The sequence below is a fragment of the Schistocerca serialis genome, chromosome 9 (assembly GCF_023864345.2).
Source record: "Schistocerca serialis cubense isolate TAMUIC-IGC-003099 chromosome 9, iqSchSeri2.2, whole genome shotgun sequence".
NCBI classification, from domain to species: Eukaryota; Metazoa; Arthropoda; class Insecta; order Orthoptera; family Acrididae; genus Schistocerca; species Schistocerca serialis.
This window is the reverse complement of record NC_064646.1, coordinates 165,359,629-165,374,057: the sequence shown is the minus strand read 5'-3', so window position 1 is coordinate 165,374,057 and position 14,429 is coordinate 165,359,629.

The following is a 14,429-nucleotide window of genomic DNA, read 5'->3' as shown; positions in this document are numbered from 1 at the left end:
AACACTGAAATGCTTCCTAGACAAAGTGCAAAATGCTCGGCCCGTGTTTGGTCTTGGCTTATCCCACGAAAACATTTCTTCCCATTTCTTGAGACATATTTGACTATGTTCGCCTTGAGATTTAAACTTTATTCGTGGAGGAGTTTGATGGATCTTCTTCACATAGTTTTAACATGAAGCTAATTTTCTAGCGAAGGCTGGAGACACTGGAGAGAGCAGTGTAAATTGGTATCACTGGCTGTTGGCCCGCCCGGCTAGCCGTGCCGTCTAACGCACTGCTCTCCGAGCGGGAAGGCGTTCCGATCCCCGGCACGAATCCGCCGGCGTATCAATGTCCAGGTCCGGTGTGCCGGCCAGCCTGTGGATGGTTTTAAGGCGGTTTTCTATCTGCCTCGGCGAATGCGGGCTGGTTCCCCTCATTCCGCATCAGTTACACTATGTCGGCGATTGCTGCGCAAACACTGTCTCCACGTACGCGTACACCATAATTACTCTACCACGCAAACATTGGGGTAACACTGGTCTGGAATGAGTGGGGGCCGAACCGCACAACAACCCCGGGTTCGGTGTGGGGCGGCAGTGGCATGAGTGGACTGCTGTTGTGGGGTTTTGTACCACTGAGGGCTACGGCGGGGACGAAGCCTCTCCGTCGTTTCTAGGTCCCCAGTTCAATACATACATACACTCCTGGAAATTGAAATAAGAACACCGTGAATTTATTGTCCCAGGAAGGGGAAACTTCATTGACACATTCCTGGGGTCAGATACATCACATGATCACACTGACAGAACCACAGGCACAGGCAACAGAGCATGCACAATGTCGGCACTAGTACAGTGTATATCCACCTTTCGCAGCAATGCAGGCTGCTATTCTCCCATGGAGACGATCGTAGAGATGCTGGATGTAGTCCTGTGGAACGGCTTGCCATGCCATTTCCACCTGGCGCCTCAGTTGGACCAGCGTTCGTGCTGGACGTGCAGACCGCGTGAGACGACGCTTCATCCAGTCCCAAACATGCTCAATGGGGGACAGATCCGGAGATCTTGCTGGCCAGGGTAGTTGACTTACACCTTCTAGAGCACGTTGGGTGGCACGGGATACATGCGGACGTGCATTGTCCTGTTGGAACAGCAAGTTCCCTTGCCGGTCTAGGAATGGTAGAACAATGGGTTCGATGACGGTTTGGATGTACCGTGCACTATTCAGTGTCCCCTCGACGATCACCAGTGGTGTACGGCCAGTGTAGGAGATCGCTCCCCACACCATGATGCCGGGTGTTGGCCCTGTGTGCCTCGGTCGTATGCAGTCCTGATTGTGGCGCTCACCTGCACGGCGCCAAACACGCATACGACCATCATTGGCACCAAGGCAGAAGCGACTCTCATCGCTGAAGACGACACGTCTCCATTCGTCCCTCCATTCACGCCTGTCGCGACACCACTGGAGGCGGGCTGCACGATGTTGGGGCGTGAGCGGAAGACGGCCTAACGGTGTGCGGGACCGTAGCCCAGCTTCATGGAGACGGTTGCGAATGGTCCTCGCCGATACCCCAGGAGCAACAGTGTCCCTAATTTGCTGGGAAGTGGCGGTGCGGTCTCCTACGGCACTGCGTAGGATCCTACGGTCTTGGCGTGCATCCGTGCGTCGCTGCGGTCCGGTCCCAGGTCGACGGGCACGTGCACCTTCCGCCGACCACTGGCGACAACATCGATGTACTGTGGAGACCTCACGCCCCACGTGTTGAGCAATTCGGCGGTACGTCCACCCGGCCTCCCGCATGCCCACTATACGCCCTCGCTCAAAGTCCGCCAACTGCACATACGGCTCACGTCCACGCTGTCGCGGCATGCTACCAGTGTTAAAGACTGCGATGGAGCTCCGTATGCCACGGCAAACTGGCTGACACTGACGGCGGCGGTGCACAAATGCTGCGCAGCTAGCGCCATTCGACGGCCAACACCGCGGTTCCTGGTGTGTCCGCTGTGCCGTGCGTGTGATCATTGCTTGTACAGGCCTCTCGCAGTGTCCGGAGCAAGTATGGTGGGTCTGACACACCGGTGTCAATGTGTTCTTTTTTCCATTTCCAGGAGTGTACATACATCACTCGCTGTTGCTTCAGTTTGGAATCTCAAGCGTTGCTAGCATTCATGAAATTCAACATAACTAAATACAAAAATTATATTTACGGCATAAAAATATAATTCATAATAGACTTATATACAAAAGGCTTTAACAAGACAGTCGCAGTGTTCCAAATCCAGAATGGATAAAAGTTTTATATGCAAAAGAGGGAAGGAAATAATCGGAGGGAAAATTTTTTTTGAAAAGACGGAAGGACCGTTAAGAACGGAGTGTATGCTAACTCTAAGCGTATCACTGTATTATGGTGTTTTGTAATTAACTGAAGCGTCCCAAAGACATTGTACAGATGTGACAGAGGTCTGATGGAAACTGCTCGTCTTTCATACCTTACGCTCTATCCTTTGGCACGCACATTTTCATTTGTGACTCATTCAGTTCACGTATGTCGGAACAGGAATATTTTTCTGTCACGTTGTTTTCAAACGTACTCTTGTATTAGTGAGTGTAGCAGCCGAAAGTTGTATAACAACTGAAGGAACTCGTATACGGAATGTCGTTGGGAGGCGTCGTTTGATTGTTAATTTCAGGAACGTCGGATTGGAAGTCATTTTAAATCACTATGGACGCGAAAATAATTAAATCTGTGTCTCACTTTTCGCAGTAAGAAAGGGTAACATAAATATTTGTCAGGTGAAATAGCTTTCCCAACGGAATGCGACAAGTTTCATAAAAGCGAGTAATTGCTTCTCTACTTTCGTCTGTGGTCGGTAAATTGATCTTGGCTTCCAGCAGCGTTTATATTTCTTCCTGTGAATCCCTACTGGATCCGTTTGCTGTACCACAACAGGGAGGTGAGTCGAGACTCGAGCTTGCTGTCGTGATGTAATCTAATACTAAATACTATTACAAAACGAGTGCAAAGAATGGTGACATTTCTGCTCTGTCATTTCAAAATTCTGGTGCGATTCACTCATCGATAAGCGGATCAGACACTGGATTCTGTTTTATTTCATTTCTGCATTCTGCTGTCATGCAAAACGCAACATGGGATGCAGGCGCAATCGATAAATTAGGTACTGTGTTAGCGAAAACTTTAAGCTCGAGTAATTCGTAAATTCAGCTGTTGTAAAGGATATAGACGCCTCTTCAACAAAGTTGGCATTGTTTGCTCGCATTTACCATTGCTGCTGAGAATTATTAGAGTTGAACTAAGCAAGCACACATTAAGTATAAAGTGATGTTAAAATGTGCAAAGATACCAACATTTCAATCTAGAATACATTTTCAGTACCTACGATTAGAAACAAAGAACTGCTTACCAGCATTTCTGTTGTCATTCGCCGGCCGGGGTGGCCGAGCGGGCCGGCCGAAGTGGCCGTGCGGTTAAAGGCGCTGCAGTCTGGAACCGCAAGACCGCTACGGTCGCAGGTTCGAATCCTGCCTCGGGCATGGATGTTTGTGATGTCCTTAGGTTAGTTAGGTTTAAGTAGTTCTAAGTTCTAGGGGACTGATGACCTCAGCAGTTGAGTCCCATAGTGATCAGAGCCATTTGGCCGAGCGGTTCTAGGCGCTACAGTCTGGAACCGCGCGACCGCTACGGTCGTAGGTTCGAATCCTGCCTCGGGCATGGATGCGTGTGATGTCCTTAGGTTAGTTAGGTTTAAGTAGTTCTAAGTTCTAGGGGACTGCTGACCTCAGAAGTTAAGTCCCATAGTGCTCAGAGCCATTTTGTTGTCATTCAGTATCATAGCCACGCATACTACAAATATGCCAGTGTATTTCTCCGTTTAAGGATGATTAATTACATCTATGGGTACTGCATATTATCTATTTAGACACCAAAAATCATAACAATAAGCCAGTCGCTGTGGCCGAGCGGTTCTAGGCGCTTCAGTCTGGAACCGCGCTGCTGCTACGGTCGCAGGTTCGAATCCTGCCTCGGGCATGGATGTGTGTGATGTCCTTAGGTTAGTTTGGTTTAAGAAGTTCTAAGTCTAGGGGACTGATGACCTCAGATGTTAAGTCCCATAGTGCTTGGAGCCATTTGATCAATACAATGCGACAGACGGCAGATTTCTGGAACAACATTTCAAATGCTACCCATTTCTTGCGTGATATAAGTTGCACAGAAGACATACAAGGCACATGAAAGGTTTAAGGAAAAAAACTGTTAGCATTTACTGTAACAAAATCATAAGAGAGATTGTAAAATTCGTAGCTTGTGTGAAGTACGGGATTATTCTGCCTACGTGGACGTGCTGCTGATCTGATGGTTGCCTCCTTCAGCGCCTTTACAGTACATTCACGACCAGTAATAAATAAACTGTTCTTTATCAAGTACAGATTCATGGAAATGTTTTTGCCTAGCTACAGTATGGCGGATGGTGGAGAGGACAGAATTATGCAGACACCAGACACGAGGTTCCAGGTTCGCATCGCGGTCCAGCACATAGTTTTAGTTTTCTAAGAAGTTTCAGAACGTGTATATTTGGGTAAACGTATTTCGCGATGTAAAAGCTAAACACATATCGAGAAGAATTTAACAAAATATAATGAATTAAATGGAATATTAATTCTTCATGTTAAATGTAAACCACTAAATCAAAATTGTGAACGGCTGGGCTAGTGGCCCCGCGTTCTTCTCTCCGTCAATAGATGGCAGCACTTTTGCCACTCTGGTTTGCCAATTTGCCTCCTCGTTCGCATCGGCTACTCCCTGTTCTGCGATCATAGGCTGCACGCCGCGCCTGGTATACACGGCGCTCGGGGACCACAGCACAGCGTAAGTGTCGTGATATCATTTGTATATATTTCCTACCCAGGCAGTCGTCCGTAGTAGTGTCTGGTGCCACTTGCGGCGCATTGACATAGGTTTCACAGCCCCTAGCCATACCGTTGGTTTCGAAATGTTTTTTAAAAGTTTTTAGGGGAAAAAATTGTTTTGTTTTTTGTGTGTGTTGCGGCTTGTGAAAATTATCTGCCGTCTTTTGCTATTTCCAGTACGACATATGAGGATGGGCTTATAACAGTCCGAAACCGACCGTGTGAAAATAAAGAAATTTACAACTGGAGCGGTATTTTCAACCTCTGCGATTAAAAAGAATGTTCGAAACATGCGACATCTTACAGTCAGTCGAACGTTTTTCGCAGGCGACTTCCAACTACAGTAATGTATTTTTTGAAATGCATAACACAGAGCTGTAGTAATAACGTTTTATTACAAACGATTTTGGTATTGTATCATTTCCTCGGTATCTGTATCAACCAAAATAAAGCAAAAACAACTACAGAAAAGTACGAAGGCATCATTTGCATACAGGTGGTTTTAATATTATTCACATCTCATATCAATTACTGACATTAGAAATCACATAGTAAATATAAAATCTTCATATTTATGTACATACAGAAATGCAATCAGTGTTTTAACACAGAAGAGGATGTGACCCATTAAAACAGCAGATAACTGATCGACATGTAGGCCTAGTACACTCCTGCAAATTGAAATAAGAACACCGTGAATTCATTGTCCCAGGAAGGGGAAACTTTATTGACACATTCCTGGGGTCAGATACATCACATGATCACACTGACAGAACCACAGGCACATAGACACAGGCAACAGAGCATGCACAATGTCGGCACTAGTACAGTGTATATCCACCTTTCGCAGCAATGCAGGCTGCTATTCTCCCATGGAGACGATCGTAGAGATGCTGAATGTAGTCCTGTGGAACGGCTTGCCATGCCATTTCCACCTGGCGCCTCAGTTGGACCAGCGTTCGTGCTGGACGTGCAGACCGCGTGAGACGACGCTTCATCCAGTCCCAAACATGCTCAATGGGGGACAGATCCGGAGATCTTGCTGGCCAGGGTAGTTGACTTACACCTTCTAGAGCACGTTGGGTGGCACGGGATACATGCGGACGTGCATTGTCCTGTTGGAACAGCAAGTTCCCTTGCCGGTCTAGGAATGGTAGAACGATGGGTTCGATGACGGTTTGGATGTACCGTGCACTATTCAGTGTCCCCTCGACGATCACCAGTGGTGTACGGCCAGTGTAGGAGATCGCTCCCCACACCATGATGCCGGGTGTTGGCCCTGTGTGCCTCGGTCGTATGCAGTCCTGATTGTGGCGCTCACCAGCACGGCGCCAAACACGCATACGACCATCATTGGCACCAAGGCAGAAGCGACTCTCATCGCTGAAGACGACACGTCTCCATTCGTCCCTCCATTCACGCCTGTCGCGACACCACTGGAGGCGGGCTGCACGATGTTGGGGCGTGAGCGGAAGACGGCCTAACGGTGTGCGGGACCGTAGCCCAGCTTCATGGAGACGGTTGCGAATGGTCCTCGCCGATACCCCAGGAGCAACAGTGTCCCTAATTTGCTGGGAAGTGGCGGTGCGGTCCCCTACGGCACTGCGTAGGATCCTACGGTCTTGGCGTGCATCCGTGCGTCGCTGCGGTCCGGTCCCAGGTCGACGGGCACGTGCACCTTCCGCCGACCACTGGCGACAACATCGATGTACTGTGGAGACCTCACGCCCCACGTGTTGAGCAATTCGGCGGTACGTCCACCCGGCCTCCCGCATGCCCACTATACGCCCTCGCTCAAAGTCCGTCAACTGCACATACGGTTCACGTCCACGCTGTCGCGGCATGCTACCAGTGTTAAAGACTGCGATGGAGCTCCGTATGCCACGGCAAACTGGCTGACACTGACGGCAGCGGTGCAAAAATGCTGCGCAGCTAGCGCCATTCGACGGCCAACACCGCGGTTCCTGGTGTGTCCGCTGTGCCGTGCGTGTGATCATTGCTTGTACAGCCCTCTCGTAGTGTCCGGAGCAACTATGGTGGGTCTGACACACCGGTGTCAATTTGTTCTTTTTTCCATTTCCAGGAGTGTATATGCACGTTCAGAGTAAGCACCGTTAATACAAGAAATCAACGAAGAAGAAATACACCTTATACTTGTCCGCCTGCTTAGCTGAGTGGTTACGTGCTGCCTCCCATGCAGCGGGACCGAGTTCGATTCCCGGCGGGGTTGGAGTTTTTCTCCGCTCGTGGACGGGGTGTTGTGTTGTCATCATCATTTCATCCTCATCACCGCCATCCAAGTCACCCAATGTGGCGTTGAAAGAAAATGGACTTGCACTCGGCGGCCGAACTTCCCCGGATGTGGTCTCCCGCCTAACAATGCCACACATTCATTTCCATACCTTATGCTACTTGATACTTTGAATTTCACAACATTCTTTGAGATATGTAATTACAGAAAAAACTGTTACAATGAAATAGCATGTCAGCTGCAAAAAAATTGATACGGAAAAATAAAAAGCAATATCAAAAAGATAAAGATAACATCTCCACATGATGTGGATGTATGTCTACATGCGATTTTAACGTAAATTTCAGAAATAAGTAGACATATGGGAATCACAGAAAAAGTAAATATGACGATAACGATGTTATTCGCTAGGTTGGAACTTCATACAAGTGAACTATATCTCAATATTATTACAAATATCTACAGAATACGAATTGGCGTTACAGAAATTGTCAGGTTATGGTTTTCGTTTTATAGTTGTGAGCTTGTGCTTCATATATACACTGAAGCGCCAAAGAATTTGGTGCAGGCATGCGAATACAAATACAGTGATAGGTAGAATACGGTGCTGCGGTCGGCAACGCCTGTATAAGACAATAAGTGTCTGGCGCAGTTGTTGGCTCGGTTACTGCCGCTACGAGCAGGCAGGTTATCAACATTTAAGTAAGTTTGAACGTGGTGTTATAGTCGGCGCACGATCGGTAGCACACAGCATTTCCGTGGTAGCGATGAAGTGGGGATTTTCTCACACGACCATTTCACGAGTGTACCATGAATATCAGGAATCCGGTAAAACATCAAACCTCCGACATCTCTGTGGCTGGAAAAAGATTCTGCAAGAACGCGACCAGCGACGACTGAAGAGAGTCGTTCAACGTGACACACGCAAACTGCTGCAGATTTCAATGCTGGCTCATCAAGAAGTGTGCGAACCATTCAACGAAAGATCATCGATATGGGCTTTCGGAACCGAAGGCCCAATCGTGTACCCATGATGACTGCACGGCACAAAGCTTTACGCCTCGTCTGGACCCGTCGACATTAACTTTGGGCTTTTAACGATTGGAAACCTGTTGCCTGGTCGGACGAGTCTCGTTTCAGATGGTATCGAGCGGATGGACGTGTACTGGTATGGAGACACCCTCATGAATCCATGGGCCCTACATATCAGCAGGGGACTATTCATGGTTATGAAGGTTCTATAATGGTGTGGGGCATGTGGAGTTGGAGTCTAGATACGACTCTGATAGGTGGCATGTACAGGGTGTTTCAAAAATGACCGGTATATTTGAAACGGCAATAAAAACTAAACGAGCAGCGATAGAAATACACCGTTTGTTGCAATATGCTTGGGACAACAGTACATTTTCAGGCAGACAAACTTTCGAAATTGCAGTAGTTACAATTTTCAACAACAGATGGCGCTGCGGTCTGGGAAACTCTATAGTACGATATTTTCCACGTATCCACCATGCGTAGCAATAATATGGCGTAGTCTCTGAATGAAATTACCCGAAACCTTTGACAACGTGTCTGGCGGAATGGCTTCACATGCAGATGAGATGTACTGCTTCAGCTGTTCAATTGTTTCTGGATTCTGGCGGTACACCTGGTCTTTCAAGTGTCCCCACAGAAAGAAGTCACAGGGGTTCATGTCTGGCGAATAGGGAGGCCAATCCACGCCGCCTCCTGTATGTTTCGGATAGCCCAAAGCAATCACACGATCATCGAAATATTCATTCAGGAAATTAAAGACGTCGGCCGTGCAATGTGGCCGGGCCCCATCTTGTATAAACCATGAGGTGTTCGCAGTGTCGTCTAAGGCAGTTTGTACTGCCACAAATTCACGAAGAATGTCCAGATAGCGTGATGCAGTAATCGTTTCGGATCTGAAAAATGCGCCAATGATTCCTTTGGAAGAAATGGCGGCCCAGACCAGTACTTTTTGAGGATGCAGGGACGATGGGACTGCAACATGGGGCTTTTCGGTTCCCCATATGCGCCAGTTCTGTTTATTGACGAAGCCGTCCAGGTAAAAATAAGCTTCGTCAGTAAACCAAATGCTGCCCACATGCATATCGCTGTCATCAATCCTGTGCACTATATCGTTAGCGAATGTCTCTCGTGCAGCAATGGTAGCGGCGCTGAGGGGTTGCCGCGTTTGAATTTTGTATGGATAGAGGTGTGTAAACTCTGGCGCATGAGACGATACGTGGATGTTGGCGTCATTTGGACCGCAGCTGCAACACGGCGAACGGAAACCCGAGGCCGCTGTTGGATCACCTGCTGCACTAGCTGCGCGTTGCCCTCTGTGATTGCCGTACGCGGTCGCCCTACCTTTCCAGCACGTTCATCCGTCACGTTCCCATTCCGTTGAAATTTTTCAAACAGATCCTTTATTGTATCGCTTTTCGGTCCTTTGGTTACATTAAACCTCCATTGAAAACTTCGTCTTGTTGCAACAACACTGTGTTCTAGGTGGTGGAATTCCAACACCAGAAAAATCCTCTGTTCTAAGGAATAAACCATGTTGTCTACAGCACACTTGCACGTTGTGAACAGCACACGCTTACAGCAGAAAGACGACGTACAGAATGGCGCACCCACAGACTGCGTTGTCTTCTATATCTTTCACATCACTTGCAGCGCCATCTGTTGTTGAAAATTGTAACTACTGTAATTTCGAAAGTTTGTCCGCCTGAAAATGTACTGTTGTCCCAAGCATATTGCAACAAACGGTGTATTTCTATCGCTGCTCGTTTAGTTTTTATTGCCGTTTCAAATATACCGGTCATTTTTGAAACACCTTGTACGTAATTACCGTGTCTGATCGCCTGAATCCACCCATGTCCATTACAAATTCCGACGAACTTGGGCAGTTCCAGCAGGAAACTGCGTCACGCCACACGTCCAGAATTGCTATAGAGTGACACCATGAACAGTGTTTTGAGCTTAAGCACTTCCGCTGTCCATAAAACTCCCCAGACATGAGCGTTATCGAGCATATCTGGGATTCACTGTAACATGCTGTTCAGGAGGGATCTCCACCCCGTCGTAGTCTAGACTTCACTGTGATTGGTTGATCAAACGAACAGCCAATCAGATCAATCTTTCAAGATCATATTCGTGCCTAAACTGTTTTACTCCAATTAACATTCACAGGTGCATTTACGTCATTTTATGCTGCAAATATTAATAAAATGTTCCACCAAACCAAACCAAACGAAAACTAATCATGAAATAACTTTAGAAAAACATTACTCTACAAATAATTATTGTGGCTGCCTTCTTACAAAAACAAGCTCACTTGGACATACGTTATCAGCAAGTAAGGGGAATTACAGCTTTCGTTGCAACAGCTTGTTGCATACTTTCCCATGACCAAGTTACATAATGTTTAACAGGAGATAATAGTGAATCTTTACGTATGTCCCGCATACACACTCTCACTTACACAACAAAACAAATAGCTATTAAATGAATATTAATTCTTACTGAATTCTCTATTTCGAAAACGAAAAATAGTGAATGTTATTTAAGTATAAATTCAAATATACTGACCTAACATTTTGTAAACTTCAGTAATGATTTCAACTGATAGCAAAGGACAAACTGTTATGCATCCGAACTGACTTTAATCTTACTAGTATCGGTTTTTGGTATTTTTTTGGCAATTTTCTCTAACTTTTAAAGTGTTCAAGCAAGAAAGCCGAGATTTTGCAACCAGCTTTTTTTTTATAACAAAAGGCTAAACATAAAGTTTTTCGAAATCGAATAAGATTTAGTATAGTTTATTTACATGTCGTAGATTCTTAAGGGTCTAAATATTCTGTCGCTGGAACTGATACAAGCAGCGCTTCCCACGTTCGTGCTAGCGACAGGTGCGAGTGAATCACGCCGAGATACAAGCAGCTGTCACCGCCACCTACTCCAAAGTTAGAACCCGGTACTGCAAGGTAGCTTACTGCAATAAAATGCTATTGCGGTTTCACTCGCGACGTTACAACTGCTTCGGAAGGTTGAAGAATCAGCAATGATCAACGTCATGAGGATGTAGAATGTAATGGAAACCATTGCATTAAAGCCCAATAATGTGTATCCACGGGACATGTGACCTGTAATTGAAAAAGTGTCATTATGATCTCTCCATTGGCAAAAGATTCCGGAATATCCCCTTTTCAGATCTCCAGGAAGGGACCGCCAAGAGAAAGGTGACCATGAGAAAAAGTTTGAATAACCAGCTAAAGGAAAACGCTCTACGGGTCGGGGTGTGGAATGTCAGAAGGTTGAACGTGGTAGGGAAGCTAGAAAATCTGAAATGGGAAATGCAAAGCCTCAATCTAGATGTAGTAGGAGTCAGTGAAGGGAAATGGAAAGAAGACAAGGAGTATAGGGTGATATCAACAGCAGCAGAAAGTGGTATAACGGGAGTAGGATTCGTTATGAACAGGAAGATGGGGCCGAGAGTTGTTACTGTGAACAGTTTAGTGATAGCGTTGTTGCTATCAGAATCAACAGCAAACCATCACTGACAACAATAGTTCAAGTATACCTGCCGACGTCGCAAGCTGAAGATGAAGAGATAGAGAAAGTATATGAGGATATTGAAAGGGAAATACAGTACGTAAAGGGAGATGAAAATCTAAAGTCATGGTGGGACAAGGAATGAGAGAGGAGAAAGACTAACTGAGTTCTGTATTGAATTTCAGATAGTGACAGCGAATACTCTGTTCAAGAATCACAAGAGATGGAGGTATACTTGGAAAAGGCCAGGTGATATGGGAAGATTTCAGTTAGATTATATCATGGTCAGGAAGAGATTCCGAAATCAGATGCTGGATTGGAGTAGATACAGACTCAGCTCACAATGTAGTAGTGACAAAGAGTAGTCTGAAGTTTAAGAGATTAGTCAGAAGGAATCAATACGCAAAGAAGTCGGATACAGAAGTACTAAGGAATGACAAGGTATGTTTGAAGCTCTCCAAGGCTATAGATACAGCAATAAGGAATAGCTCATTAGGCAGTACAGCTGACGGGGAATGGATTTCTGTAAGCCGCCCCGTGTGGCCGAACGGTTCTAGGTGCTTCAGTCTGAAACCGCGCGACCGCTACGGTCGCATGTTCGAATCCTGTCTCGGGCATGGATGGGTGTGATGTCCTTAGATTAGTTAGGTTTAAGTAGTTCTACGTTCTAGGGGACTGATGACTTCAGATGTTAAGTTCCATAGTGCTCAGAGCAATTTGAACCATTTGACATCTCTAAAAAGGGCGCTCACAGAAGTTGAAAAAAAACATAGTTACAAAGAAGGTAAGTGTGAAGAAACCGGGATTAATAGAGGAAATACCTCAGTTGATCGATGACAGAAGGAAGTACAGAAACATTCAGGGAAAGTCAGGAATACAGAAACACGAGTAGCTTAGGAATGAATAAACAGGAAGTGCATCGAAACCAAAGCGAAATGGTTGCCTGAAATACATGAAGAAATCGATAAAGAAATTATTGTAGGATGGACTGATGCAGCATACAGAAAAGTCAAAACAACCTTCGGTGAAATTAAAAACAAGGGTGATAACATTAAGAGTGCAAAGGCAGTTCCACTGTTAAATGCAGAGGAGAGTGGGAAGAGTACACTGAGGGCTTCTTTGAGGGGGAAGATTTGTCTGATGTGGTGGAAGAAGCAACAGGAGACGATTTAGAAGAGATAGTATTAGAATCAGAATTTAAAAGGGCATTCAAAGACTTATTATCAAATAAGGTAGAACGGATAGACAGCATTCCATCAGAATTTCTATAATCCTTGGGGGAAGTGGCAACAAAACTACTATACACGTTGATGTATAAAATGTTTGCGTCTGGTGACATACCATCTGACTTTCGGAAAAATGTCATTCACAAAATTCTGAAGACTGCAAGAGCTGAAAAGTTCGAGAATTATCACACAGTCAGCTTAACAGCTCGTGCATCCAACTCATTGACGAGAATAACATACAGAAGAACGGAAACAAAAATTGAAGATATGTTATACGAGCGTCAGTTCGGCTTTAGGAAAGGTAAAGGCACGAGAGAGGCAATTCTGACGTCGCGATTGATAATGGAAGCAAGACTAAAGGAAAATCAAGACACGTTCATAGGATCTGTCGATCCGGAAAAAGTGTGCGACAATGTAAAATGGTGCAAGATGTTCGAAATTCTGAGAAAAATATAGGTAAGCTATAGGGAACGATGGGTCATATACATTACGTACAAGAGCCAAGATGGAATAGTAAGCGTGGAAGACCAAGAACGAAGTGCTTGAATTAAAGAGGGTGTAAGACAGGGATGTAGTCTTTCGCCTTAATGTTCAATCTGTATATCGCAGAACCAATAACGCAAATAAAAGGAAGGTTCAGGAGTGGAATTAAAATTCAAGGTGAAAGGGTATCAATGATTCGATTCGCTGATGACATTGCTATCCTGAGTGAAAGTGAAGAAGAATTACATGATCTTCTGAATGGAATGGACAGTCTAATGAGTACAGAATATGAACTGAGAGTAACTCGAAGAAAACGAAACTAATGAGAAGTAGTAAAAAGAGTGAGAACTTTAACATAAGTATTGACGGTCACGAAGTAGATGAAGTTAAGGAATTCTACTACCTAGGCAGCAAAATAATCAAGGATGGACGGAGCAAGGACATCAAAAGCAGCCTAGCACTGGCAAAAAAGACATTCTTGGCCAGAGAAGTCTACTAGTATCAAACATAGGCCTTAATTTGAGGAAGAAATTTCTGAGAATGTACAGTTATGCTCAAGAGTATCCGAAAGACCTGAATTGCATTTCGCCTGATTCGCATGCAACCCGCATAACGCAGCTGTCTAGGAGGTCCTCTAATCGCTCCTTGGTACAGTCGTTTGACTATTGAAAATGGTTCCAACAAGTCACCACTAGAAAACACTGCTCTGTATCGCAATAAGTCAAGATGTAAAGCAATACCACGACATTACAAATATCAGGGAACACCTTACCACAAATAAAACTGACCTGAAGGCTTGTAAGCTCACATTTATTACAGTAAATGACATACCTGAAATGTTACCACTCTCATTATTACGTCAGATAGGTAATGCACGTAGTAAGTTCGTCGTATTCATGATTTCCTCTTCAAAGTAACATACCATACTTATTATTTAACACAAAATAAAGTTATTCACGAGCAGCTAGTTGAGAATATGTATTAACTTCAAATGACA